Raw genomic sequence first — 6,729 nt, 5'->3', positions numbered from 1 at the left:
GTCAACATCTCCGTCCATATATATCTTCGCCACGTTCGACGATCACACTGCAGTCTGCAGTACAACTCCGTACAGATCCGTTTCGTATACATAATTGTCTTACCGCGTTTAAATGGTAAATGATAAAACATAATATTGTATTATATTTACAGCTGCAGACGAGGGAGCCTAGTAATGTGTGGGGCCGAGTAATGTGCGGCGCCCATGTAGTGGTTAAAACAAACAAAAAAAGACAGTAGACGATATATAGAACAATGTATTGTATAAATTCAATGTTGGTAAAATTATTTGGATTTCTTAAGGAATTTTGGATATATCTATACCTACGTGTGGCCTCTGTGTTGATATTTGTGCATGGAGTCATACGTGTAAATTCCTTCGTTCCTTGTAACAGTGGCAGTCAAGACGCTGGTACATACTATGGTGGCGACAAGGTGACAGGTTCGTCCACCAAAAATTTTTAAAATTATTTCCTTTTTAATTTTTCAATTAAAAGCAACATTATATTATTATGCTATATAATAATATTACCTTAAAATTACATCTCAAAAGATTTTATTCGTCTACCTATAAAATGTATTTGTTGAGTTTTTACACTCTTCATAATAATATTTACTACATAATAAACATTAGAAGACAATTGTGTATTCTTTTTACAAAAATGATTCCAGTATGTTGTTATAATAGTCCACCCACTTTCAAAGTCAAAAAGTTTCCGATCACCAACACTATGCATACATAACCGCGTAGTATAAGCTTATAACATAATATTATGTATATAGCAGGTATTGTAGGTATTGTACTTAAGTCGAGCCAAACTGATAATTGACGATTTAAAATCATCGACAATATTGTCCAAAACTAAGTTCAATGTACTTGTAACCTACGTATATACTGTATATCCAGTGGCATGGCAAACATGGCTCCAAAACGGACAAATTCTCGTGTCAAATTTTGAGTGGAGTCCCTCCCGGGCACCACTATATTGTTAACACTTAGAAAAATGGGGGAGGCGTAAAAATATGTATTTCTCAACTGCTAACATATCACACATAACGCCACTACGTGTACCTATATCTATTTTCTTAGGAAAATTTGATTTTTATAATCATAACAACGTAAGACTGACAAAATATTGACAAACCCTGCAGCAATAGTGAACAATTAAATAAATACACTATTGTGTGATTATCAAAGTAAATGATTAAACGATGTGTTATACACAGACTTCGTAAGTACAACCAGTGGTGCCGCGGCGCCGTGGCGCCAAAGTGGCAGTTCAAATAGCTTGATGACCCACCTTTTCCAATATTTACCACCCCTCTATAATCGTTTTCTTTTTTGGTCGTAGTAATGGAAAGATTTTACTAAGTATGGAACTGGTAGGGGTCATAAGATAAGATTCTATAGGGTACTACTATTTATGTTTTATGAAGCATAAATTATATTTATATAATATAATATTGATAACGAACTTAATTTTTCCCAAACTCATCGAAAAGTTTAAACCTTAAAGTATTTGATTTCCAACGAACTTCTTACTATTTTAATTTCTCAAAATTGGGGGTGTTATTGAGAGTTTGATTAGTTTGAATACCAATCCCTAATAAAAATGTCATAAAAAATATGTTTGAAAAATATGCTATTATAGTTATTCATAGCTATATATTATATAAAAAAAAAATATTATATAGGTATAATATATTTGTCCTATTATATAGGACGAATTTAAAATATTAAAACATATTTTTTTTAACTAAAAATATATCTAATATCAAATAATGTCAATAATTAAATTATCATAAAAAATTGTTAAATGTAAATAACAATAATATATCTAATAATTTCAAACTACAAATTACAAAAAATAATAATCATAAAAATTGACATTAAATTGTAATTTGTTGAACGTTTTTGTACCGACTTCAATATTAAGGTATACGACGTATAGATTGTGGGTAATACCGTACTATCACGGAAATTCTTTGACGACATTATTTTTGTATCTAATATAATAATATTAGTTTTTGTAGTTTGTAATTATTAATAAATATTATGTATTTAACATGGATGGAGGGAATACGAATCTCAAACCCGTTTCATCCGCTCATTTCCGTACATTAATTGTCCACTAATGCCCAATATGTGTATATTTCCATCAGAATGATTGATTATTACTGTTATGAATAATTAATAAACGCTTATACGATAAGATATACCGAGTAAATTCGTCATAATGGTATTATAGGTATGATATATAATATTATGATATGTAACGAGTATAAGGTACCTATAAATATACACGGAGTTGGTGATAATCGAATACATGACTTGCGAGGATTTCGTTTTGAAACTCGAACATATAATATAATATTATTTAATAACAATATAATTCAATATTTGTACATATTATAATATAATATATTAATATATTATTATTTTATATTGTACACAACGGAAAACGACGTTAAGTGGAACGCCCTCAAAGTCGTAGTGCTCAGTATAATAAATATACTACATAGATTATAGGACATAGGTACATACCATTATGGTAAAGCACACTCGCTTATTACAAACAAAAATAACGATAGAATAGTATATAGTAAGCTGTTGGTTGGTCGCGATTTTACGGAATATTTCATTATATATATCTATAATAATGCTAGGTATCCCGCTCGGCGGTGCTCGTGCTTAAGATTAGTTCTACTAATTTATTATTATAATAGCAGTATAACATGTAACCAACGGCAACACTATAAATAAATAAAAAAAATATTCTTTTTTCGGGAGTTCAGAAAAATGTCATGTATTGACTGCTTTTTAGCTACCTATAGGCTCTATAGTATAGGGGTTGAAAAAATAAGCTATAAGAATACACCCTTTTCCTAGATCTTGATTGCAGCGCCACCCACCGAGTCTTAATTGAATATTATATTGTTTAGAACTGTCTCAATCGGTTAAAATTATTGGACATCTATAATGGAGAAGTGGTTATTACTTATTTATCTCAAAATAAGTTGTTATTGATATAAGAAAGACAGAAGTATACAGGACATTAGAATCAGAAAAATGCAAGATAATTTTATTGATGACAAATGACAATAACATTTTTTTTTTAAATTTGAGGCATAGTAAAAATGGTATTTATTGATATTTAATGTACTTACTTTCTATTGTTACTGTGGGAGGTTGTATCCGTGCATAACAACTTTGCAGTGAATTTACCACTCTTAAAAAATCTTGATAACACCAGTGGACTCCAACCTTAACCAGAAAGACATATGATACCCATACCTACCATTAAACAGTTCCAGATAATCATATCTTGATAATGCATCAAACATCATTCATCGTTAGAATTTAGAATATTTAGCACATTCAAGACCATCGCTGTTCATTCATCCATCCCCAAGTAATTTATCATCTCCCTCTTCTTCTCCCTCTCTATCACTGTCTCAAAAATATTATACTTAGGTAGATAATATAAAAACTCAATATCTTGTAAAATACCATAATGTACACGACCGTAGTTATATTTGTCTCTCCCACCACACCCCGGAAAATACCACAACCCTGTGCCCAGCGATTTATGTGTCACGGTGGCGCGTCCCCCGTCCATTACTATATTTTATTATATCCACAGCCGTACAACAAGTACTCACATTATTATAATACATATTACACAAGTCTGCGGGCGCTTTCGCTGTATACAATCGTTTCCGTTCCACTGCACGGCAATGGACACGACCGAAGTTTATAGATATTATAATATAGTAAGTATGTAAGAAAAAAAAACTACGAACAGACGTCTGTGGAATACGATGCAATTACGTTCATTCGTATTTTCCTGTTGCCGTATTTTATAAAATTATATTATATAGTGATCTCGGCCCGTCTCCGTATTATTATTATTATTATTACTATTACTATTACTATTTGTATAAAATGCAGTGTAATCGCATCGACTTGTTCGCGGCGAACGATTACACGCCGACCGGAGCCATAAACAACAGCAGCCGCCGCGGATCACTGATTTCCGTCTTGTACAATCTCATATTATACATTATATGGTACCTACTTACGTCGTCGTCGTCATTCTATATTGCACTTGCACAAATCGAACCCTCCCCCCGGATTCTCGACCATCCGAGAATGCCGCAGCCGTCTATTGAATATTATATCGATGTGAATTAACCGCGACTACTTGATATTATAGTAGGCACTAGGCACAAATCATAATGTAATAGGTAATATATTATGTTCATATCATTTTGATATAATTTTGCTTTCATATAATTTATGCGTGATCCAAAAACGCAAACAATAACCATTGATTAAACTAATAATCATAATAAAATAATACGTCTATGAGTTATATATTATATTACGTCTTTATTAACTTTTACAAATCTTATCAATATATTTAGTAATTTAAGTACCTATATGTTTTGCCATAGAGTAAAGTAGGTACAAGTTGGAATTTCACGGTAAGTAGGTTACGATAATGAAGGTATATATTATATATTATTGGCCCTGCAATATGTCGGTATGTGACTTAATAGTATTCAATCTCAGCCCCGAGGGATTTAGAAATAGAGAAAAATAGTAATTTGCTTATTCAAAATATGCACCTATTACTTATTTGTTACCTACCTTTATAATTATTAATATAATAAACAAATTAAATAATCGGCATTACAATAGTTTTTAATCCACACCCACAACCACGTTGCACGTTGCACATCATTGCACATGCATATTTTATACGCATAAATAAGACGTACTTATAAATATGTTATCGAGATCTAAAGGATGGACAATTTCGTTCTGAAAAATTGAAATTGTACATTATGTACTACACGATATTCCGTTCTTATATTTAGAAACTCATACCCCAGTCGGTGAATTGGAATGGGCATGTTATAATATTATTATCATCGTTCTAGGCGTAGTAAATTGTGAACATTTTAAAACGAGAGAGACAATTTGATTTCTTACTCTAACCACCAGCTTGAGATAATCATTATGTATATCTTTGTGCAGCACTGCAGTACAAACTATACAGTATGTAATAATGTAATATAAGTAGCCGCAATATATGTTTCTCGTTCACAGTTCACAGCGTCATCCGGTTCTACGCAATCGGCGATGTTTGTTGGGTATATTGTGTGATGTTATTATAACCAATGTGACATTTCGCCTCCGACGCGGTGCATTTCTGTAGTTTTGAACTTCAGAATTTAAGGGAATCCTGCAAATTATTGTAACAAATTTCGAAATAAGAACACCGAGTACTATTATAGTCGCGTGCAGCCACACGAGGACACGGCGCGTACCGTAACGTCGTCTTCGGACGTGAGTGCACTCGCCGACAGCGTAATATTTAACATGATATACGTTACACGCGTTTTCTTGTGTTTTATTATTATTTTTTATTTTTTTTATATCTTACGGGCAGGTACACGCCGGATGATGTATCAGGCGCCCCATTAAGTGCTTTGTTATGTTTCGATACACAATAATATAATACTTGCAGGCGATTAATGGCGGGCCCGTTTACTTTGCTCCCCACCGTCACCGCAGCGCAACGTTATCGCGTATTATCTACACATACAGACACACACCAATCTATAATAGGTAGGTACATGTCAAATAATATACTTTTGTGTGTGTGTGTGTGTGTACACGGAATATTGGTGGTACATGCGTATATATATACGTCCAGCGTCCACCGTTTCATTGCACCTTTAATAAAACAATAAAATTAAAAAATATATACACCACGCGAGCGCATATTATAGTAAGTAATATACTTAGAGTTTACAATAAGCTCGCGCAGAGGTGCTAAGAGAGTGCCGCCGCCGCGACCTCATTAAACGAATTAATATGATTTCCCTCGTAATAATAACCGTTTTAAACTTTAAAGACTTCTGTCGGGCACACGCATATAAAATCATATTATAATATTTATATTTAGGTATATAAGTAAAAAAACGGGTTTTAATGAAACCGTAATAATAATGATTGTTATTACATGCTGCCCACCGCACTGCTGTAATACCTGCACATAGTGTACGTACCTGTACTTTATACTTACCTACCTACTTATTACGTGCTCGCTAGGTACCTATGTATATTATACACTGTGACGCATAATATAATATGCGCGTTTATTGTTATATTTTCGGGTAGTATTTTATTAATTTCAATAATCCTTTTGAACACAATGCTTGCGCATTTCATACGTCGTCTAAACAGATTTTACGACACGAATCAACGAACATATTTTGACAATAACCGTGGACTTATTACATGTAAGTCGATGCCAATAACTGAGGACCATATTAAACTCCGTCGAACAGGACCCATGCCCATTCGCACCTTCCATGTTCGATGACACACAAAAAATTATTATTTTTAATCAAAAAATATACCTAATACCTTATAATAATTACAACTTACAATAAAATTGTAATTAAATTATCGTACAATTATATACGTAATACTGCGGGTTGAAATTTAAAATAAATAATTTTTATTACATCTCTATTACATATATATATAAATAGGACATAGGTATACAGTGTGTCCCAGAAGTCCCGTATCACCCTTAGTATCTTCGTGGAAAATCAATATATTTAAATGCAATTTTTTTACAGTAATAAGTATGGAAATTTTGATTGAATAACATAATATTCGATTTTTTTTCAAAAATTCAAAAATTATCAA

The sequence above is a fragment of the Acyrthosiphon pisum genome, chromosome A3 (genome assembly GCF_005508785.2).
Source record: "Acyrthosiphon pisum isolate AL4f chromosome A3, pea_aphid_22Mar2018_4r6ur, whole genome shotgun sequence".
Classification (NCBI taxonomy): domain Eukaryota; kingdom Metazoa; phylum Arthropoda; class Insecta; order Hemiptera; family Aphididae; genus Acyrthosiphon; species Acyrthosiphon pisum.
The sequence above is the reverse complement of the archived record's forward strand: the minus strand, read 5'-3'. Positions refer to the sequence as shown.